The sequence below is a fragment of the Pongo abelii genome, chromosome 2 (genome assembly GCF_028885655.2).
Source record: "Pongo abelii isolate AG06213 chromosome 2, NHGRI_mPonAbe1-v2.0_pri, whole genome shotgun sequence".
NCBI classification, from domain to species: Eukaryota; Metazoa; Chordata; class Mammalia; order Primates; family Hominidae; genus Pongo; species Pongo abelii.
In genome coordinates this window covers 168,978,304-169,003,490 of record NC_085928.1, presented here as the reverse complement: position 1 = coordinate 169,003,490, position 25,187 = coordinate 168,978,304, and positions in this window count along the sequence as shown.

The window sequence follows — 25,187 nt, the reverse complement described above, 5'->3', positions numbered from 1 at the left end:
CCATCATGCGGAAAACAACCCCATTAAAAAGTGGGCAAAGGACATGAACAGACACTTTGCAAAAGAAGACATACATGTGGCCAACAAGCATATGAAAAAATGCTGCATCACTAATCATTAGAGCAATGTAAATCAAAACCACAATAAGATACCATCTCATACCAGTCTGAATGATCATTATTAAAAAGTCAAAAAATAACAGGTGCTGATAAGATTGCAGAGAAAAGGGAACACTTACACACTGCTGGTAGAAATGTACATTAGTTCAGCCATTATGGAAAGCAGTTTGGCCATTTCTCAAAGAACTCTAAGCAGAATTATCATTCTACCCAACAATCCTATTATTAGGTATATACCCAAAGGAATATAAATCATTCTGCCATAAAGACACATGCTCATGTATGCTAATCACAGTGCTATTCACAACAGCAAAAACACAGAGTCAACCTAAATGCCTGTCAATAGTAGACTGGATAAAGAAAATGCGGTACATATACACCATGGAATACTATACAGCCACAAAAAGAATGAAATCATGTCTTTTGCAGCAACATGGATGCAGCTAGAGGCCATTATCCTAAGTGAAGTAACACAGGAACAGAAAACCATATACCACATGTTCTCACTTATAAGTGGGAGCTAAATGATGAGAATACATGGACACAAAGAAAGGAACAATGGACGCCAGGGCCTACTTGAAGCTGGGGGGAGGAAGGAGGATGAGCATCAAAAAACTAACTTATCAGGTACTATGCTTATTACCTGGGTGGCAAAATAGTTTATACACCAAACCCCCATGACATGGAATTTACCTATATTACAACAAACCTGCACATTTACCCCTGAATTTAAAATAAAAGTAAAAAATACATGAATAAACACAATGAATAAAATATACACTAAATCTAATTAACTGTTGTTAAAAGATCACAAAACAATGCATATGTCAAAAAATAGTTCTTGAAAGACAAGTTTTAAATATAAACAAAAGAGATATAGAAGCAACAAACTGAGAAGTGAAAAGGAGAATAATGAGATAGGGGAGAAATTAAAGAGAATAGGAAATGCATCTATCCTGGTTTCTATTGTACTCCCAATGCTAGGTCAATGCCCAGCAAGGAGTAGGTCCTCAACAAATGTTTATTGAATGAGTGAATATTCACTTAAAATATTGCAGAAGGATAAATTAACATGAAATTTTAGTTTTCATTATTAAAACCAGATACATGTATTATTATTACACATCTGTAATTAACTACCAACAGAATAAAAACTGAATGTTTATATTCCAACTTATTTGAGACAATAAATAAAATATAATTGATATGAGAAACAAAAAAAGCAATGAAATAGGAGAAACACAAAACAAAAACAAGGCAAAAGAAGATCAAACTTAATAATCGTTTGTTCTTATGTTATTAAAATGAGCTCTTGATTAGTAAAAACAACTTGTGTTTATGTTTAAAACAAAATTCAGCTACATACTGCTTATGAAATGATCAGTTAAAATAACTCAGAAATGTTGAGAATAAGTTTTGTAACTTATCTATCAGTTATCTGTTATCTATCAGCGAATAGATATCTATCTATTTGTTATCTATCAGGGAATCCCTGTTATCTATCACGGAAACAAAAAATAAAGTAGGGATCAAGAATGTGAATATTTGATTAATTAATTAACATAAGAACTCTTTGTACCTTAAAAAGAAAGATCAGAAACTCTTTTCAAGTATCAGTGGAATGTAGGATTATATTTCTATATAAAACTAAAACACAATCCCTACACAAATACCCCAAAGTAAAAATTGTAAAGGCCATCTTTGATGGCTTCAATTTAACGAAATAAGAAATTATTGTCTTAATATTTAACATTTTTAGAATTGTCATTAAATAAAAATTTTAAATGCTTCTATAACAGTTGAGTCATAGGAAAAAATATGTAATTACAAAATCTTTACAATACAAAGAAAATGAGGATACTGCTTATTAGATTGAGAACACAACTTAATTAGAACAAATTCAAAACTCTAACTTTGTTGTTAAAATATTAATTCATCAAAGCAAATAAATTAACTATGCACTAAACTGAAGAAAAAATAAATGGAACAACAAAAATACACCTAAAGTTGGCCAGGCATGGTGGCTCAAGCCTGTAATCCCAACACTTTGGGAGGCCGAGGCAAGCAGATCATCTGAGGCCACGAGTTCGAGACTAGCCTGGCCAACATGATGAAACCCCATCTCTACTAAAGAAAAAAAAAATACAAAAATTAGCCGAGTGTAGTGGCGTACACCTGTAATCTCAGCTACTCAGAAGGCTGAGGCAGGAGAATCACTTTAACCCGGGAAGCAGAGGTTGCACTGAGCTGAGATTATGCCACTGCACTCCATTCTGAGTAACAGAGTGAGACTCCATCTCAAAAAAACAAAACAAAACACCTAAAGTTAACAGGCAAACTAAATATTACATTAAAATATCAAAGTGTATTAATTAGAAAATACAGAATTGATTAACACAATAGCTGATTGTTATAAAATTTCAATTAACAAAATTATAAATATTAAAAGTAAAGGAGTATACAGAGAGAAATTTTAAACAAAATAATATGATAGTTAATCTCAAGATATTCACTGATATATCTTGGAAAGTAAGTGCCAGAATTTACTTATGATATTGTAGAAAACCTGAATATCTAATAACCATGAAAGAAATGAAAATGTTATTTTAAAATATTTATAAGAAAAGACATTGTGGCTGAACGGTTTTATTAAGAATTTTTTCAAACTTTCAAGGAACATGTAATTACCATGCTATATGAAATTAGAGACCAAAGGAAAATCTAGGAAGCTTTTCATTTTATGAAGCTTGCATAGCCCTGATTCAAACTTGAGAGAAATACAAACTACAGGTGAATTTCATTTTTAAGCAGAGTTGTAAAAACTTAAACAACATACCATAAAATAGAAATAAAAAGCAACATCTAAAGAACTACCCGTTAAAACCAAACAGCAATACCACAATGCAAGAACAGACCATAACTCATCGCATCAACTATGGATAATAAGACAACCTATGTTGCTTAGGTTGAATTTTCTAATCAATACAATAAGACTTTTGGAAAGGAAGAGGCAATTTATTTGCAGTTGAGAAAATTACATGGTTAACAACCTCGAAAGAATCCACTAAAAAAATTCTGAAGTACTATTAAGAGATTTTAATAAGTTGAAAAGATACAAATCAATACCACAAAAAGCCATTGCTTCTTATATTCTAGTAATAACCAATTACAGGTGGAAAAAAAGGAAGGAAATAGCCAGGCGCGGTGGCTCACGCCGAGATCGCGCCATTGCACTCCAGCCTGAGCAACAAGAGCGAAACTCCGTCTCAAAAAAAAAAAAAAGACGGAAATAATCCATAATCCATTTACATAGGAATAATCATAGTAAGTAAAGTAAAAAATATGCCAGGCATGATGGTTCACGTCTGTAATCCCAGCACTTTGGGAAGCCAAGGCAGGCGGCGGATCACCTGAGGTCAGGAGTTCGAGACCAGCCTGGCCAACATGGTGAAACCTCGTCTCTACTGAAAATACAAAAATTAGCTGGGCATGGTGGTATGGGCCTGTAATCCCAGCTACTCGGGAAGCTGAGGCAGGAGAATCACTTGAACCCAAGAGGCGGAGGTTGCAGTGAGCTGAGATCATACCACCGCACTCCAGCCTGAGCGACAGAGTGACCCTCTGTCTCAAAAAAAAAAATAAAAAATATAAAACATATGAAATTTCAAATCTTTCCTGATATCTATATCTATTCATGTTCTTATGCATATTTATATCAATATTTATTTATCTACACAGTGTTCCTAGATGGTAAGAACAAATTTGCAAAGGTATCAGTTCTCGTATTAGTTTACAGATTTGATGCAATTGCTATTAAAGTCTCTAAATAATTTCTTAACTATACAATTGTAAAGTTTATCTGGAATGAGTTTGACCATCCAAGAACATGAAAATATATGAAGTGGAGAATTCCCTACTATATATTAAAATTCATCATATAAATACAATATTCAAGACGGTAAAATATAGGTACTAGAATAGACATGTGAAACCATGTCTATTCAGGAGGTAGTTCAGAAAGAGATTCTAATGGATTTATTTTTAACATATGGTAAAGATTCCTGAGTACCATTTACTGAGTCCTTTGTTCTCTGCTACAAACTAGTAGAGAACAAAGGACTCAGTAAATGGTGCTCAGGTAAAGGGTTAACTACTTGGAATAAAATAAGACTATTATTTCTCATTATGCCATACACCAAAATTTCAATGAACTTAAGACAAATGATAAAGTTGAAACCAGTTTTCAAAAAACACAAAAATACATAGGTGAATGGGATACTAAGTAGGTTTTATTTCCAAAAAAAATTTAAAATTCTAAAGATTGGAATATGCAATCTAGGAAAATATATCCCACATATACGAATGCAAAAGCTTAATAATATATACATAATATTTAACACATAAAATCTCAGTGAAACAATAGACAGTTCACAGAATAAATCAACACGGCCACAAAATGTGAAAATGTTAAGCCTCAACAATTAAAAAAGAAATTCAGGTTTTAAACACAGGCCACTTTCAATCTATTAAATTAACAGAACTAGCACAACAGTTCCAGGGATGTAACAATGTATATCAATATCCTTAAAAAGTCATATAAATTTTTATTACACTTACAGTAATCTCTTGTAAGGAAACAAAAATATGAAAATATATGAACACTCAATGTTGACATTGATAACTATAGTGGCATAGTTCAATAAATTATATGTCTATGTGATTTCATATTACTCATTCACATTGTACCATAAAACTTTAAGAAATTTTAATGACACAGAAATTAAAATATTAAGTTTTTAAAAGCACAGTTAAAAATGTTGAAAATATGTTTAAGAGCTATATTTATATATATTCATATTAATACCTAGTCTATACACATTTCAGAAACTCCAAGGAAATTCACTGAAATGTTAACAATAGGGGTCTTTGTTGGATTAATGGTGAGATACATTTTTTAACATTTCATATTTTCTAAAATGAATACAGACATATATTATAACGATAAATGAATAGGCATTGCTATAAAATGAGACAGAGAATATTACAATGTAGTTTAGAAACAATGTCATTCAAAATATGTTGACTGAAAAAAAGTAACCGTCCATTACTGATAGATTTCATTTATACAGAAGCCTCATTTCCTATCAGTTTTTGATAAATTAGTGACCACTGTACTTTGCTCTAAAATGTAAATAGCTCCCTTCTTCCACTGACAAAGCACAGATTTGTAGGTCTTCATGAAAATACAAAATGTATATACATTAAGAAGTGTAAGCACATTCATTCAAAACTATACTTTTTAGCTCTTGACACTGAAAATTTATCATCTTTTAATATATGAAGCATATTATTTTAAAAATATATGTGCATATGTGTTTTAGGCACATATGTGGAATCCTATGTATTTGAAAATAATTCTTGTCCAAATAAAGTAAACCACTTAGAATATTTCGGTGTAATTATGATCACATAGCTTGAACATTAATTACAGAGAATGAATAAATGTTTCCCCAGATTCTAGCAGGTCTTCCTTCCTTTCTCTTCCTTCCAAAATCCCAAAATGAAGTTCCAAGAGGATGTATTTCTCTTTCCTAGCTTCTAATTAGCCCAGTCTTTGGTTTAGTTGGCAAAGGTGACTTTTGCATAAGCAATAGCTCTCTTTCAAAAAAGACTGATGTGGGAGATCGTGAAAGACCTATAAAGGTCCTGTGATCTTCAGTAGGGTCCATCCGAGCATCCAAACAGAAGCCTCCCAGCCACGATTGCCCCACATGCCACATAGGGAATATATTTAACACGTGCATTCGTGGATTACTCCCTTCCCATCATCCCTTTTCTACTGGCACAAGTCAGAGGTGCTGTTCCAAGTAGAAAATGTGGGTTCGCACAGCAATTTAGAGTGTGCATTGCTTTTTTGTCTGTTTGTGGGACACTGGAAGATAGGCCTGGCACAGTTCATCCTTTGCAAGTGCTTAATGCCATCCCTGGGGACGGGAATATCACAAGCCCAGAAAAACACAGCTTTTAGCCGCTTGGTGTTGAAAATTTCAGGCAAAATTCCAAAAGCCCTCAAAGCTAATGTTGAATTGACAAAGTGCCAAAACCTCTCTGGCATTAAATTTCCACTCTTTATTTTCCCCCTTCAGGTTAACAGCTTGTGAAAATAATAATGTGATAATGCCACCCTGTGTTCCAAATATCTCGAAGCACGATCTTGTTAAGCTTTCGTGTCCCTTTGAGACTAGTGGGAATTGAGCCGACTTATTCATTTTACAGATGAGAAAACCCCCCAGGAGATGAGTCAAATGTCTAAGTGATGGCCCTGCAACTTATCACATAGGTCCCAGGTCTAGATTAAATTCTCCAAACAAGGCCAAGTGTTCTAGGAAAGGACCTGAAAAGCTCAGCTAGCATCAAAAAGGGCCAGAGAAAGATTCTTAGAGATTACTAGGCAGGCTAGTATAATAAACCAGTGAAAGTGGTGAAAACACACATTCCAGGAGGGGCAGCAAGGCATAGTCTAGGCATAGCAATAAAGCATAGTCTAGGCATGTGGCCAACTGGAGTCAACAAGAATCACCATGGTCATCAGAAGATCTAATGTGACATCAGGGGCATCTTACAACATCAGGGACACTGGAGTTTGGCTTTTCTTTTTTAGTTTATCTGAGACCCTCTAATAATTACAGAATACACTACTATGCATATTACAGTAAGCACCAGGACTCTACCCCCCATTATAGAAGGAATTCTCTTCCCTGAATTCTAGCAATCAGGCCTGAATGCATGATCTAAACCAGTCAATGGCATGGCCCAGTTCAGGACTTTGGATCTGGAAGAAGTGTCTCAGAAAAGTGAGGGGTATTTTTGAACTGTGTAACCATTGCATCCAATGTACTATGAGGCCAACATCATTCCAATAATGTTGCCTCTTGTGTGTGCCTTTCCATGGGTTTCTGGCCAAACAACTCCCTTTAGTTCCTCTTTTTCTGAGCCTGGATTCTCTAGCCTTCCTGTCAATTTAGTGAGTTATCTGTTGTGTTTCTAATAAATTATTTTTCAGCTTAAATTACCTAGGGTCGAGTTCTGTAGTTTGCAACCTGGAAGACTGAAATTAGCAATGGTCAAGGCTGCAGTAAAATTAACATCAGGCAGATCTAGCAGGCTATACCAGGTTTACAGCAACAGGAACTGTGGGTTTGGAAGAAGAAGTCTTCCCACAGTAGAACAGAAGTCCAGGTATGGCAGAAAGTACTAAGTGCTCCAAAATCTATTTTATTTTCTTATTTCTATGTAACCTGTAGGCTATTTCTCAGTCTCTCTTGCAGTTAGGTATGACATGTGTATTAGTCCATTTTCATACTGCTATGAAGAAATACCCAAGACTGGGCAATTTATAAAGAAAAAGAGGTTTAATGAACTCACAGTTTCACATGGCTGGGGAGGCCTCACAATCATGGCAGAAGGTGAAGGAGGAGCAAAGGCACATCTTACATGGCAGCAGGCAAGAGCATGTGTGCAGGGGAACTGCCCTTTATAAAACCATCAGATCTCATGAGACTTGCTCAGTATCATGAGAACAGCACAGGAAAAACCTGCTCCCATGATTCAATTACCCTCCATTGGGTCCCTCTCATGACACATGGGGATTATGGGAGCTACAATTCAAGGTGAGATTTGGGTAGGGACACAGCCAAACCATATCAGCATGTGACTGGGTTCAGTCAAAAGAATGTGAGTTGAGTGACGTGTGCCTCTTTCAGAATGGGCCCACTAGAACCTCCCACATGTGCCCTTTTTCCTTTCTATTTTGCTAGAAGGGAGACAACTGTAAGGTGGTCTTGAAAGCCATGTGTTGAAGATGGCATAGCTCCCACCATCCTGGGTTCTCTGAATGACTATATGAAGAAGGGTCACCCCACTGTATTGCTGATGCCTAAACAGGAATAAACAGTACTGATGCCTAAACAGGAAATAAACTGCTGTTCGTGAGCTATTATACTTTTGGGGATCCCTTTGTTATAGCATAGCCTAGATTCACCATGTATGATAAATTAATCAAGCAAAGATTCAAATTCAGAGCAGGGTCAGTAGCTATGCTGACTTGATATTGACCCCTTGAATTGATGGTCTACAGCTTCAGGATTTCTCCCAATTTATAAAAGAACAGATGACAATTGGAACAGAATCTTTAAAGGCATATGATGCAGCTATAGCTACACAGATTGAAAGGATACAGGCAAAAGAGCAAAAAAGCTCATTAGAGATTTGACAGTCCTAAATAGAATCACAGAATTGATTAGCAATCAATGAATTCTAAATTTTTCATTTCTTTTTTATGCATTGTAGTATCTCTATGCTAGAGATAATGAAAAGATAAATTATAACTCCAGTTCTGCTTTTTTCTCCTTTAACCTAGTTTTCCCTTCTCAAATAGATCCAAGTGATGGATCTTACTCTCCCTCCTGGGTTTTTCCCAACTCCTGAGGTTTAAAATAAAACCCACCTGGGGTTTTATTTCCCAGTTTTCCCCTTACTTCTTTTCAAGTGGGTGGTTTCTCAAGGAGCTCAGGGAGAATTAATCATCTCAGTTCTTGTAATCACAAGAGTATGCACCCAATACATATTTGTTGAATGAAGAAATTATTGTTTTCTTTTTTTAATGAGATGACACTGCACTGATGACCCTTATCCATGTCTAAGTTGGAAAAGACCTTAGAGATCACATAGCCCTTCTGCTACACATGCACACACACCATTAGGGAGTCCCCTTCTATAGCATCTTTTATGTGGGTCATCCAGTGTGACTCAGTGTGACTCATATTTCTGGTGATGAGAAGCTCAATGCTTTATTCCTATACCACTGAAAAATAGCTCCATCCTTTTTTTTTTTTTTTCTTTTGAGACGGAGTTTCGCTCTTGTCGTCCAGGCTGGAGTGCAATGGCATGATCTCAACTCATTGCAACCTCCACCTAGTGGGTTCAAGTGATTTGCCTGCTTCAGTCTGTAGCTGGGATTACAGGCACCTGCCACCATGCCCCACTAATTTTTGTATTTTTAGTAGACAGGGTTTCATCACTTTGGCCAGGCTGGTCTCAAACTCCTGACCTCAGGTGATCCACCCACTTCGGCCTCCCAAAGTGTTGGGATTATAGTCGTGAGCCACTGTGCCAGCCTGTAAATATTTTTTTTAATTTCTCCATAAATCTTCCACTGATTGCTCAGTGTTGAGGTCCCTTACTAGTCACATATTCTGATAGAAATTCCCTTGCCCAGGGGTCAGTAAATTGGTTTCTAGCTCCAAATTATTATTCCATTCACAGATCTTTATCTTCTCCACCAAGACATCAGAGAAAATTCTTCCAAGCCATACTAAAGTCCAAATACAATGCTTGTATTTATATTTCTAGGAATCTTAACAAAAATTAAATGTAAGCAAATTTGTACGAATTGCTCTAGGGCACTGAAACTTTATATTCTTTTATATCTACTGTCACATCATTAGGCTGAGTCTGTCTTTGACTGCTTTTAAAAATAGATATTTACTATACCATGGGTAGTCAATGTATGTGCTTTCTATACCAACATTGTATTCTACACAGCACAGTTCCATCAGCTTCAAAGCACACAAAATGAAACCCAACGTGGAGAAGTGGGGGTTTTTTTCCTGCCATTGTGGTGCACAGGAGTCAGAGATCGAGCACTAAAACAGCATTCTAGAGAAGCACGCTACTGAGGTCAATTCAGAATGTTGGATTCAAAATGTGTACTGCATCAAGATGGGTCTTATTAATGGAGTCAGGCACTGTGTGATGCAGTGTGTCAGCTCCAAAAGTGTAGATGAGATGGTGTGAAAAATCCAAGATGAGAGTCAGAATTACAGGACAAATTAGGCAAGATGGAAGTGGGCTGACTTCGTCCCTAGGACTGGCTGCCTGGATGTGTACTTGTTCTTTACATGCTCCAACTTAAGTTTACTTATGGAGGAGAGTAAAATCCATTTAGAGGGACTGGAATTTGAAAAATTAGTCAGAGTGAGAAAAGCATAATATCCAGACATTTCTATTTGGATAATATTCTTGGACTTTCAGCAATGTGTATATCTTGCATGAAAAGTCCCTAAGCTCTTTTCTGTTCTCTGGAAAAGGTAAGATTACTCCATCATTTCTAGTAATATTTAATGTAAATCTCAAATCAGTCAGGTCATATCTAGTTAGTTCCATCATGTAATACAAAGTAGGAACGTACCTTGCAAATAAAATTGGGACAGAGAAAGGAATAACTAACAATAAAATGTAGTAACTGAGGACAAAAATCACTTGATAGAAAGTTTTGATGAATCATCAATCTATAGTGATTCTCCAGGATGCTAGGGTACCTTTCTTGAGCTTCTAATGTCCACCGTGCCCCTTATAGTGTTAGAGACATACTAAACAAGCCTAGAACCCATTTGGAATCAATCAGCATCCTGCTCACTGAAATAACCCCAAGGATCCCTATGTCCCTCTAAGAAGCTACCATTTAGGACCTTCTTGCAACATATTCCAGTTTCAGGCTCTTCCCTGCTGGAACTGCTCCTGTTGGGGCTGTAGCTAGGGGAGTCGCTTCTACAGGAATATGTGATGGAGACTGATGCAACAGAGATGAGTCTGAATACCTTGGATGTAAGAACTATTTCCAAGATCAACTAATCTTTCTTAGTGCCAAAAAGGGTTAAAATCAGCAGTAAAAGCCACACCCACCAATTAGCTGCCTCTATATTCAGCCACCCTGCAAAGCATCCTAACTAGGGTGGCTTTCATAAATAAATATGCCCCTACATTCTTTGTAGCCAAAGGTTATAAATCCCTTGCAAGGGTGGGTGGACCACAGTAAAGAGATTTGGGAGCATATTTTTACATTGGCAAGAAAAGCAAAATGTCACTCAACTAAATTTAAGATTGTTCACATACATCTGCTACCACCAGAATGTTATTTTTAAAAAAAAAGAAAGAAAGAAAAAGAAATGTGAATATCTAACAGTTTAGCTCTGAACATTTTTCTACTGTTCAGGTGACTGTTTCAATAATGATTGAAAGGCTATCAAAACAGAAGCAAACATGTGTTTGTAGTTTGTCATACAGCAACAATTTCCGGTTAAATAAATACATAGACAACAATATCTCAACTACAGAAAAATGTGTGTGCTGGATAACTGTAGTTATAAATATATCACTAAAATGTTTGCAAAAAAGCAGCAAATATGAAAGTTACACTTCTGACAATATCATAAATGAGTCACATCCTTCAGAGAGACAGAGACAAAGATCAAATAAATTTCTGAATCAGAATAAAATCTGACACCATTTCAGAGCAAGTAGATGCATTTTTATGACATGAGTCTTGGATTCTTCTGGATTAGAATGTACAATTTAATAAACCAGAATGATTTGTTCAAAGTTCATCAGGGGCTGCAAATGGATACAGTTTACCATAAGGGAACAATTTAAGTTTAAAATCACGGAGGTACATGCAATGGTGTGTGAAAAGTCCTACTTACCTATTAAACCAAAGCAGAATAATAAAATTTTGGGAAATGAAACTTAAAGAAACTGAAATCATAAATCTACCTTTCATTCTTTTCAAAAACTGCGGCCTTTTAAATACTGACATCAATTATGGAAATTATCAGTGGATCTATTGAGCAAAGATGACAAAAATGTATACTAAGGTCTCCTTTATATAAAATTGTTACATCCTCTAAAATTATGCACTTCATACACTGTCAAAATGTAAGTACCATTTATCCCAAAATCAAATGCCAAATTACTGAAGAGTTAAGAAGCAACAGTAATTCACTTGGAAATTATCCATAACAGAAAGAATCCATTATATTTGAATTGGAGGTCAAGCTGAGTAAATTGCATTTACTACTGGTTTTTAAATATGAAGAAAACTACTAAAGGAAATAAATTTTATAATACAATAATATAAAAATATATTTTATTAGGCTTTAAGATAAATGATTCTGCAAAAATAAATGTTCCAAACTATGTTTAATTGGCCTGAGAAAAGAATCATGATTTGTTAAAGTTACTTTTTAATGACAATATGTTCTCTTAGAAAAAAATTTGAGTAGCTAATCAAAATATCTGTTGGGGTCATTATGGGTAGTAATTCAAAGTATTATTTCTTTGTTGGTTGTGTCATATCATAATATCATAGAACTACACATTTGATAGTCTTAAAGATGGAGTTAAAAGATGTTTTTGAAGAAACCATATTTCTTTATTTCTGGTTTGAACATTTAAATTGAACATTTTGAAACTAATTATTTCCAATAATGCTAAAAGTACTATTTCAGTAGTCCACATATAATTTTATAAAATTATCTGTTATTTCTACTTATAATAAACTGCCACTCTATACATTTCAAACCAATAAATTTGAGATTTTGTAAGTCATCAAATATCTCCCACGTATTGACATTAGAATACCTAGACATTTGTTCTTTTGGTAACTGAAAGTATAATCTAAAGTGAAAAAGTTTAACACTGATCTTCCCAAACTGTACAAATCAGGACCTACTTTCCAAAGAGAGTCTTGTGCATACAAAGGGCAACAGATTGTACATTTGGAACTATTTACATGTGTATATTAAAATGCTATTTCCAAAGCCATTGTTTTGTCCACTACAATGCAATTAGTTTTGGTGTACTAAAAAAAAGAATACTCAAACTTAGATTCTCAAAATTCAAAGCACCAAATATCCACATACTAACTATGCAATGAGAAAGTATTTTTTTCAAATGAACACACCAATATACTTTAAATGATTAATTTTGAATTTAAAAATGTAATGAAGGCCATCAGCTTAAATTTAACCTGACTTAGTTCGACTTTGAAGTTTTCTCTCTTCATATGTAAAAATATGATACACCTAAAATAGATGGCAGACATTTGTAAAACTTACACTGTCAGAGTGCTTGCCCTGGTCACAGTCCCACGTTGTAACACGCTGCCCGGACCTCTCCATGGTGCTGAAGAGTTACTCTTGCCCATTTGAGAGGGAAGAGTTGTTTATTCAAATTGGCTTTGAAAGAAATCCGTAAAGGGTCACCTGGGTTAGCTAGTAAGGTTATCTAAAAAATTTCTATAAAACACACTAAATAACTGATGCTTTTGCCCTTCGGTTATCAACCACCATGCTCAAGCAGCTCAAAGTAGATTTTTGGAGCAGAAATCTTCAAGTATTGGCAAAAAAGAGCGAGAGCTTTTTGGGAGATGAAGTTTGCTGATTTTTGCCAGTGTTCTTCAAATTGATAAAACACACAGAGAAGACAAGGCTACTCAGAGAACAGAGGATTCCAGAAAAGTTCTTGATCTTAATGCAGAAAAGAAGATTCCATTAGTCCAAAGCAGCCGATTCACTTCATGCTATCATCTGATCTACTTTTGGATTAAAAATAACACAATAAAATAGAGTTAAGAATTCCACAAGGCACTGCACACACCATGTAAACAGGTCTGCCTCATTCTCGCCCCAGCCTCGGTCTGCTGAAGATTATCACAGCAGAAATCAGGCTCTGTGGCTTTCACAGATTATCTCTTTCTGAGGCTGAAACGTATAAAGAGCCACATGACACCCAATGATGTCATCTCTAAAGCAGGTCACAGTTGCTGCTGTATATAGATAAAGTCCTTCCAGTGAAGTATTTAGCATAGTGATTTTCTTGAAAATCTACTTATATTAAATAGCATGGTCTTCTATCAAAATACTTAACCCTATCGATACAGTGCCATGAAGAGAAAATCAATTTGCTGCTCATATGTGAGATGAAGTCTCCCTTTAAGCTAAGATCAGCTTCTGGTACTGCTTTAAAAAATGAATAACTGCCATTAATTTGTGGTGAATATACTGAAGAAGGGCTTTTGCCTGGAGAAGATGCTGTGGGAACTAGAGGCTCTCTAAGGATATAGAACCTACTTCTAAACACCTCTCAGAATATTTAGCATGTCCAAAAATCATTTTTTAATTCAATCCATAAAGATTGCAAAATAAAAATTAAGGCAACCATCTTCAACTTCTAACAACAGTTTATGTAACAAAATTAAAAAGTTGTATAAACATAAAAACATCTTACTATCTCTGAAACGATTGGAGTATATTTTTAAGTGTTGATTAAAGAAAAACTTTCTTTAACTCACTATTTTTAGATGTTTTTCAGCTCTGAATAAAGTAAAAATAGAAAATTAGCTATATTGTTACTAATCTGCACACCTAACTGGTAATTGATAGTACACATATTCTTTTAAAGAATGTTTAAATGAGCAATGTCCACGATCATTCTTTGCAACATATTTTTCTCTTTCTATTTAGTCATATGCCATAATTTATTATTTTCAGCCATAATTGTCATTTCTGCCAGTTAATAAATTATCTAATCCCCTTTCATGCCAACTAAATAATTATTATAGACCAAGTGAAGAATAACTTGAAACTAATCTAATTAGTGCTTATTAAATCTATTCCCTCCCTTAAGGCCAAATAGATCAAACAAAAGCAGTTTTCCTTTAAGAGCACAGTATTCTGTCATATTTTTGAGAAAGAACCATAAATCTGAGGAGAAAACAATTTTCCACACAACCAGTGCCACTGAACAAATTCTCTTAAAGCAACGGTGATTGTTCTGGCATCTCCTCAGGAAAATATTGCCTCACCAGCTTCTCACCACATATCTATACAATGCTAAAATATCCAAATAAAAACTGAGAAAAATGATCACCTAAATGTTCTGCTCCACTTAAGTTTCCTAAATAAAGCAGATATTTTTGTTCAATTTCTACAGTTTAGTATTTTCTACACTTTAACAATAATGAAGATTATCTGGGGAATTTTTAAAAATTAAAAGTCCCTATAATCCCAGCACTTTGGGAGGCCAACGTGGGTGGATCATGAGGTCAGGAGTTCAAGACCAGCCTGGCCAAGATGGTGAAACCCCATCTCCACTAAAAATACAAAAATTAGCCAGGCGTGTAGTGGGCACCTATAATCCCAGCTTCTCAGGGAGCCGAGGCAGAAGAATCACTTGAACCCAGGAGGCAGAGATTGCAGTGAGCTGAGATCATGCCACTGCACCCCAGCCTGGGCAACAGAGTGAGACTCCGTCTCAAAAATAAATAAATAAATAAAAGTCCCATGCTGCTTCTCAGATATTCTGACATGATAGACCTGTTGTGGTTCTGGAATATGCAATTTTATAAAAAGTTCCAAAAGTAATTATTATTTGGAAAACACTAATATATTACAATATATAAAATCATACAAAAATCAAACTGACTAAAAAGTATTTGTGATTCTTAAAATGATTTTTTTAAAAAAGCCCAATTTTTGCTTCCTGAAGTATCCAGTGTTGGGCGCCTCCTTCTTCTCATTTTCTCAGGCTTCCATAAGAAAGCATTTTCCTAAAGACACCCAGCCTCTGATTTCCATCCTTTTCTCCTCTCTACAAAGGTGGAAAGAGTTACACTGATTGGAGGATTAGGCAAAGGAACTGGGCATCTACAGCTCAGGATCACCCTCCCTCCGTCTCTGTGTGGGATCCAGCTCCCTGCACAGGATTCACAGTGGCTTGCCCTGTAGGTGAGACTGGTAAGTTTCTCTCATTCCAAAGTTCAACAGTAAGAGGTCAAATGTTGCCACAGTCAGAGTTACACCCTCAAATCCAGCTTTGACTGGAAATAAAGTTGAGATTTTGATCTCCCTCTGCCTAAATCTCTTATTTCTGAAAATAAGTTTCTAAATCAAGAAGGGAAAATGAGTTATTTATTGACTTTCTAAAACTCCATCTTCTAGTACTATTGTTTTGTTGATTAGATTTGTTTTTTATATAAACCATATGAACCAGTTAATGCAACAAGTTTTATCTGTGAACTAACTTAATAAAATTTTCATTTGCATAATACAGCTCTACAGATAGAGGCCTATAAAAAGGACACGTTGTGTATAAAACTTTCATTGGAAGTTTTACTAAATGCATTGTTCAACTCATTAATTGCATTATTGAGCCACTTAGAGGAAAATTCGAGTTCTTGGAATTTTCCTTTAACAACTAGTAACTCTAGGATAATGTTTCTCAAAGTGTGTTCCATGGATCCATTAAGCCCAGTAAGATGTGACTCATTTCAGGTTTCATGCTCAAAGAAGCATAGAAGGGGAAGAGCCAAGATGGCTGAATAGGAACAGCCCTGGTCTACAGCTCCCAGCGTGAGTGATGCAGAAGATGAGTGATTTCTGCATTTCCATCTGAGGTACCGGGTTCATCTCACTAGGGAGTGCTAGACAGTGGGTGCAGGATAGGGGGTGCAGTGCACCGTGTGCAGACAAAGCAGGGGGAGGCATTGCCTCACTCGGGAAGCACAAGGGGTCAGGGAGTTCCCTTTCCTGGTCAAGGAAAGGAGTGACAGAAGGCACCCAGAAAATCGGGTCACTCCCACCTGAATACTGCGCTTTTCCGATGGGCTTAGGAAATGGCGCACCAGGAGATTATATCCCACACCTGGATCAGAGGGTCCTACGCCCACGGAACCTCCCTCATTGATAGCACAGCAGTCTGAGATCAAACTGCAAGGCGGCAGCGAGGCTGGGGGAGGGGCGCCCGCCATTGCCCAGGCTTGCTTAGGTAAAGAAAGCAGTCAGGAAGCTCGAACTGGGTGGAGCCCACCACAGCTCAAGGAGGCCTGCCTGCCTCTGTAGGCTCCACCTCTGGGGGTAGGGCACAGACAAACAAAAAGACAGCAGTAACCTCCGCAGACTTAAATGTCCCTGACTGACAGCTTTGAAGAGAGCAGTGGTTCTCCCAGCACACAGCTGGAGATCTGAGAACGGGCAGACTGCCTCCTCAAGTGGATCCCTGACCCCTGGCCCCCGAGCAGCCTAACTGGGAGGCACCCCCCAGTAGGGGCAGACTGACACCTCACATGGCCGGGTACTTCTCTGAGACAAAAATTCCAGAGGAACGATCAGACAGCAGCATTTGCAGTTCACGAAAATCCGCTGTTCTGCAGACACCACTGCTGATACCCAGGCAAACAGGGTCTGGAGTGGACCTCTAGCAAACTCCAACAGACCTGCAGCTGAGGGTCCTGTCTGTTAGAAGGAAAACTAACAAACAGAAAGGACATCCACACCAAAAACCCATCTGTACATCACCATCATCAAAGACCAAAAGTAGATAAAACCACAAAGATGGGGGAAAAACAGAGCAGAAAAACTGGAAACTCTAAAAAGCAGAGCGCCTCTCCTCCTCCAAAGGAACACAGTTCCTCACCAGCAACGGAACAAAGCTGGACAGAGAATGACTTTGACGAGTTGAGAGAAGAAGGCTTCAGACGATCAAACTACTCCGAGCTACAGGAGGAAATTCAAACCAAAGGCAAAGAAGCTGAAAACTTTGAAAAAAATTTGAAGAGTGTATAACTAGAATAACCAATACAGAGAAGTGCTTAAAGGAGCTGATGGAGCTGAAAACCAAGGCTCGAGAACTACGTGAAGAATGCAGAAGCCTCAGGAGCCGATGCGATCAACTCGAAGAAAGGATATCAGTAATGGAAGATGAAATGAATGAAATGAAGCGAGAAGGGAAGTTTAGAGAAAAGAGAATAAAAAGAAATGAACAAATCCTCCAAGAAATATGGGACTTTGTGAAAAGACCAAATCTACATCTGATTCGTGTACCTGAAAGTGACGGGAAGAATGGAACCAAGTTGGAAAACACTCTGCAGGATATTATCCAGGAGAATTTCCCCAATCTAGCAAGGCAGGCCAACATTCAGATTCAGGAAATACAAAGAACGCCACAAAGATACTCCTCGAGAAGAGCAACTCCAAGACATATAATTGTCAGATTCACTAAAGTTGAAATGAAGGAAAAAACGGTAAGGGCAGCCAGAAAGAAAGGCCGGGTTACCCACAAAGGGAAGCCCCTCAGACTAACAGTGGATCTCTCGGCAAGACAGAAGAGAGTGGGGGCCAATATTCAACATTCTTAAAGAAAGGAAGTTTCAACCCAGAATTTCATATCCAGCCAAACTAAGCTTCATAAGTGAAGGAAAAATAAAATACTTTACAGATAAGCAAATGCTGAGAGACTTTGTCACCACCAGGGCTGCCCTAAAAGAGCTCCTGAAGGAAGCACTAAACATGGAAAGCAACAACCGGTACCAGCCGCTGCAAAATCATGCCAAAATGTAAAGACCATCGAGACTAGGAAGAAACTGCATCAACTAATGAGCAAAGTAACCAGCTAACATCATAATGACAGGATCAAATTCACACATAACAATATTAACTTTAAATGTAAATGGACTAAATGCTCCAATTAAAAGACACAGACTGGCAAACTGGATGAAGAGTCAAGATCCATCAGTGTGTTGTATTCAGGAAACATGTGCAGAGATACACACAGGCTTAAAATAAAAGGATGGAGGAAGATCTACCAAGCAAATCGAAAACAAAAAAAGGCAGGGGTTGCAATCCTAGTCTTTGATAAAACAGACTTTAAACCAACAAAGATCAAAAGAGACAAAGAAGGCCATTACATAATGGAAAAGGGATCAATTCAACAAGAAGAGCTAACTATCCTAAATATATATGCACCCAATACAGGAGCACCCAGATTCATAAAGCAAGTCCTGAGTGACCTACAAAGAGACTTAGACTCCCACACAATAATAATGGGAGACTTTAACACCCCACTGTCAACATTAGACATATCAACGAGACAGACAGTCAACAAGCATACCCAGGAATTGAACTCAGCTCTGCACCAAGCGGACCTAATAGACATCTACAGAACTCTCCACCCCAAATCAACAGAATATACATTTTTTTCAGCACCACACCACACCTATTCCAAAATTGACCACACAGTTGGAAGTAAAGCTCTACGCAGCAAATGTAAAAGAACAGAAATTATAACAAACTGTCTTTCAGACCACAGTGCAATCAAACAAGAATTGAGGATTAAGAAACTCACTCAAAACCACTCAACTACGTGGAAACTGAACAACGTGCTCCTGAATGACTACTGGGTACATAACGAAATGAAGGCAGAAATAAAGATGTTCTTTGAAACCAATGAGAACAAAGACACAACATACCAGAATCTCTGGGACACAGCTAAAGCAGTGTGTAGAGGGAAATTTATAGCACTAAATGCCCACAAGAGAAAGCAGGAAAGATCCAAAATTCACACCCTAACATCACAATTAAAAGAACTAGAAAAGCAAGAGCAAACACATTCAAAAGCTAGCAGAAGGCAAGAAATAACTAAAATCAGAGCAGAAATGAAGGAAATAGAGACCAAAAAAACCCTTCAAAAAATTAATGAATCCAGGAGCTGGTTTTTTGAAAGGATCAACAAAATTGATAGACTGCTAGCAAGATTAATAAAGAAAAAAAGAAGAATCAAATAGATGCAATAAAAAATGATAAAGGGGATATCACCACAGACACCACAGAAATACAAAGTACCATTAGAGAACACTACAAACACCTCTATGCAAATAAACTAGAAAATCTAGAAGAAATGGATAAATTCCTCGACACATACACTCTCCCAAGACTAAACCAGGAAGAAGTTGAATCTCTGAATAGACCAATAACAGGATCTGAAATTGTGGCAATAATCAATAGCTTACCAACCAAAAAGAGTCCAGGACCAGAAGGATTCACAGCCGAATTCTACCAGAGGTACAAGGAGGAACTGGTACCATTCCTTCTGAAACTATTCCAATCAATAGGAAAAGAGGGAATCCTCCCTAACTCATTTTATGAGGCCAGCATCATCCTGATACCAAAGCCGGGCAGAGACACAACCAAAAAAGAGAATTTTAGACCAATATCCTTGATGAACATTGATGCAAAAATCCTCAATAAAATACTGGCAAACCGAATCCAGCAGCACATCAAAAAGCTTATCCAACATGATCAAGTGGGCTTCATCCCTGGGATGCAAGGCTGGTTCAATATATGCAAATCAATAAATGTAATCCAGCATATAAACAGAACCAAAGACAAAAAACACATGATTATCTCAATAGATGCAGAAAACGTCTCTGATAAAATTCAACAACCCTTCATGCTAAAAACTCTCAATAAATTAGGTATTGATGGGACGTATCTCAAAATAATAAGAGCTATCTATGACAAACCCACAGCCAATATCATACTGAATGGGCAAAAACTGGAAGCATTCCCTTTGAAAACTGGCACAAGACAGGGATGCCCTCTCTCACCACTCCTATTCAACATAGTGTTGGAAGTTCTGGCCAGGGCAATTAGGCAGGAGAAGGAAATCAAGGGTATTCAATTAGGAAAAGAGGAAGTCAAATTGTCCCTGTTTGCAGATGACATGATTGTATATCTAGAAAACCCCATTGTCTCAGCCCAAAATCTCCTTAAGCTGAGAAGCAACTTCAGCAAAGTCTCAGGATACAAAATCAATGTACAAAAATCACAAGCATTCTTATACACCAATAACAGACAAACAGAGAGCCAAATCGTGAGTGAACTCCCATTCACAATTGCTTCAAAGAGAATAAAATAGTTAGGAATCCAACTTACAAGGGACGTGAAGGACCTCTTCAAGGAGAACTACAAACCACTGCTCAATGAAATAAAAGAGGATACAAACAAATGGAAGAACATTCCATGCTCATGGGTAGGAAGAATCAATATCGTGAAAATGGCCATACTGCCCAAGGTAATTTATAGATTCAATGCCATCCCCATCAAGCTACCAATGACTTTCTTCATAGAATTCGAAAAAACGACTTTAAAGTTCATATGGAACCAAAAAAGAGCCCGCATCACCAAGTCAATCCTGAGCCAAAAGAACAAAGCTGGAGGCATCAAGCTACCTGACTTCAAACTATACTACAAGGCTACAGTAACCAAAACAGCATAGTACTGGTACCAAAACAGAGATATAGACCAATGGAACAGAACAGAGCCCTCAGAAATAACGCCGCATATCTACAACTATCTGATCTTTGACAAACCTGAGAAAAACAAGCAATGGGGAAAGGAGTCCCTGTTTAATAAATGGTGCTGGGAAAACTGGCTAGCCATATGTAGAAAGCTGAAACTGGATCCCTTCCTTACACCTTACAAAAATTAATTCAAGATGGATTAAAGACTTAAATGTTAGACCTAAAACCATAAAAACCCTAGAAGAAAACCTAGGCATTACCATTCAGGACATAGGCATGGGCAAGGACTTCATGTCTAAAACACCAAAAGCAATGGCAACAAAAGCCAAAATTGACAAATGGGATCTAATTAAACTAAGGAGCTTCTGCACAGCTAAAGAAACTACCATCAGAGTGAACAGGCAGCCTACAAAATGGGAGAAAATTTTCGCAACCTACTCATCTGACAAAGGGCTAATATCCAGAATCTACAATGAACTCAAACAAATGTACAAGAAAAAAACAAACAACCCCATCAAAAAGTGGGCGAAGGACATGAACAGACACTTCTCAAAAGAAGACATTTATGCAGCCAAAGGACACATGAAAAAATGCTCATCGTCACTGGCCATCAGAGAAATGCAAATCAAAACCACAATGAGATACCATCTCACACCAGTTAGAATGGCAATCATTAAAAAGTCAGGAAACAACAGGTGCTGGAGAGGATGTGGAGAAAGAGGAACACTTTTACACTGTTGGTGAGACTGTAAACTAGTTCAACCATTGTGGAAGTCAGTGTGGCGATTCCTCAGGGATCTAGAACTGGAAATACCATTTGACCCAGCCATCCCATTAATGGGTATATACCCAAAGGACTATAAATCATGCTGTTATAAAGACACACGCACACGTATGTTTATTGCGACACTATTCACAATAGCAAAGACTTGGAACCAATCCAAATGTCCAACGATAGACTGAATTAAGAAAATGTGGCACATATACACCATGGAATACTATGCACCCATAAAAAATGAGTTCATGTCCTTTGTAGGGACATGGATGAAATTGGAAATCATCATTCTCAGTAAACTATCGCAAGGACATAAAAACCAAACACCGCATGTTCTCACTCATAGATGGGAATTGAACAATGAGAACACATGGACACAGGAAGGGGAACATCACACTGTGGGGACTGTTGTGGGGTGGGGGGAGGCGGGAGGGATAGCATTAGGAGATATACCTAATGCTAAATGATGAGTTAATGGGTGCAGCACACCAGCATGGCACATGTATACATATGTAACTAACCTGCACATTGTGCACATGTACCCTAAAGCTTAAAGTATAATAATAATAAAAAGAGAAGATAATCATAAAAGTAAATATAAACAAAATAAAATTAAATTAAGTTAAAAAAAAGAAGCATAGAAAATACGAAAACAATACAGCCTTCCTGCAGAATCAAAATGTGTAGAAACTTCAAAAGGCTCGAAGAAGTCATAAAGTAAATAAATTGACTAATTTTACCTCTTTTCCAATTAACATTTACCAATGTCCTATAAAAGTAATATTTCAGGTGCCACATTCAGAGAAATTCTGCTCTAGAAGACGTTTCAGCAGTAAGATTTTTCTTAATAGTAGCACCTAAACCTTCTACACAATTAATCAATTAATAGTTATTATTGCCTATGTTATCAACAGCTTTGTTACAGGAATTGTCAGCCATGACTGAGGAATTTGTAAATTCTGCAAGGGCAGAGGTTGTTTTCTTTTGGTGATCATTGTATCCCCAGTGCTTGGCAAAGGCCTGGCACACAGTAGACATTCAGATAGTCGTTGAACGAGTGAATGAATGTAGACCTAATCCAGGGATGTGAATAATTATCCCCCACCCCCAAAGATGTCTGATTTACAAAAGACCCTTAGGCTAATGAGCTTTCCAGAAGAAATGGAATACAATAATATATCACACTCCAGTTTCACCACATCTAATTTCTCCTCCGACCCTAAAGCATCTTTTATACCCATTCAATGAGCGGAATGTTGGTTTGTTGTTTTTTGTTTTTTGTTTTTTGCAGATATAGTAGGTACATATATTTATGGGGTACATGAGATGTTTTGATACAGGTATGCAATGTAAAATAATCACATTATTATCCATTAAGTAATCATGGAGAACGGGGTATCCATCCAAGCATTTATCCTTGTGTTACAAACAATTTAATTATACTCTTATAGTTATTTTAAAATGTACAATTAAGTTATTACTGACTATAGTCACCCTGTTCTGCTATCAAATTGTATGCCTTATTCATTCATTCTTTTTTTTTTGTACCCATTATGTTAACCATTCCCCGTTGCCCCCCTCCAGGCTCCCACTCCCTTTCCCAGGCTCTAGGAACCATCCTTCTATTCTCTCTGCCCATTAGTTCAATTGTTTTGGATTTTTAGATTCCATAAATAGGTGAGAACATGCAATGTTTGTCTTTCTGTTCTTTGGAATGTTTATTTGTAATAATAAAACTGGATTTATTATGTAGGGTGCACTCTGTGTCTAAATTAGAGATCTAACAATTTATCTCACTAAGCTGTAGAATAAAGACAGAATTTATATGAGGACAAATGCCAAGAGTGGACTTAAGGTAAACTACACAGAAAACAAGTTATTTCTCAACTATCTTTATCAAAGGTGACACACTTGATGTCTAGATTTTTACATCTATACTCATAGGTCATTAAGTGTAGAGACTGCTAAGCAAGATTTATTATGTTACTATGGATGAATGAAGCAGTGATCAATTAACTGTCAATTTTGCATATCGTTCTGAACTCACGCAATGTTTAATATTAGCAGTCCTTTTGAAAAAATTTTAAATCCCCAAACCAAAACAACATGTTTATTTTTAAGCCTATCAAGAAAAATTACCCTCAAACCATGATGTTAAAAGGATAATTTGGGAAAAGGAATCTATATTATCAGCCAATATTTAGAGACATAAAAGGGAGAGGATGTTTGTGGTCTAAAGATACTATTTTATATAAAAATATATTTATGCATACTGTCATATATGTTTATATATTATATAATTTGTAAAACTTTGGAAAATGAAATACTCTCTCAGGCTCTGGTTTGAAAGAAGAGAAATGTATCCACTTCTAAGTAAATACTAAGAAGTCTTCTCTTTTTATATATGGTTAATATATTCTCAGAACCAAAATTTAGAACAAATAGACAAAGAATTTGTGCTATTTGGGGGTCTGAAAGGAAGGATGAAAGATAATGTTTGGGTACTGAAACATTAGAATTCATGGGACCTAAATTTATAACAGCTGAGCTTAATACTGTAACCTGTCCCTGACCTAAAAAATCTAGGTTATTAAATTATTAAGTAGCACAAAGCTTACATTCGCTATAGTTTGTTTTTTGGTTTGTTGTTGTTGTTGTTGTTGTTTTTGAGACGGAGTCTTGCTCTGTCACCCAGGCTGGAGTGCAGTGGCATGATCTCGGCTCACTGCAGGCTCTGCCTCCCAGGTTCCAGCGATTTTCCTGCCTCAGCCTCCTGGGTAGCTGGGATTACAGACGCACGCCACCATCCTCAGCTAATTTTTGTATTTTTAGTAGAGACAGGGTTTCACCATGTTGGTCAGGCTGGTCTCGACCTCCTGACCTCAGGTGATCTGCCCACCTCAGCCTCCCAAAGTGCTGGGATTACAGGCATGAGCCACCATACCCGGCCCATATTCTCTATAGTTTTAAATATCTCAAAATTGTATTAGAAGGGGTCCCAGAAATCCTCTTTTAGGGCTGAGTTTTCCCCCAACCAAGTGTGACTTTGTAACAAGACTTTCTCCCTAATTAGTCACCAGAGTTTTCTTGATGTATTTAAAGCCTGGAGGTTGTAAATCTGAAAAGGGCAATGAAGCTTGAGGGTAATGAAGCAGTTTGAATGTTGGTGAATGTTGAGGGTAAGACTGACTTTTAGAAGTATATTTGGAAAGGTTTGGTGGGTCATCTGGCTGGCTGTTGAATGTCCAGACACTCTTGCTAAATGCCAGGACACTTAAGCAGTGCTGTTAACCTAAGCATCCCACAGCCTTCACTCCAG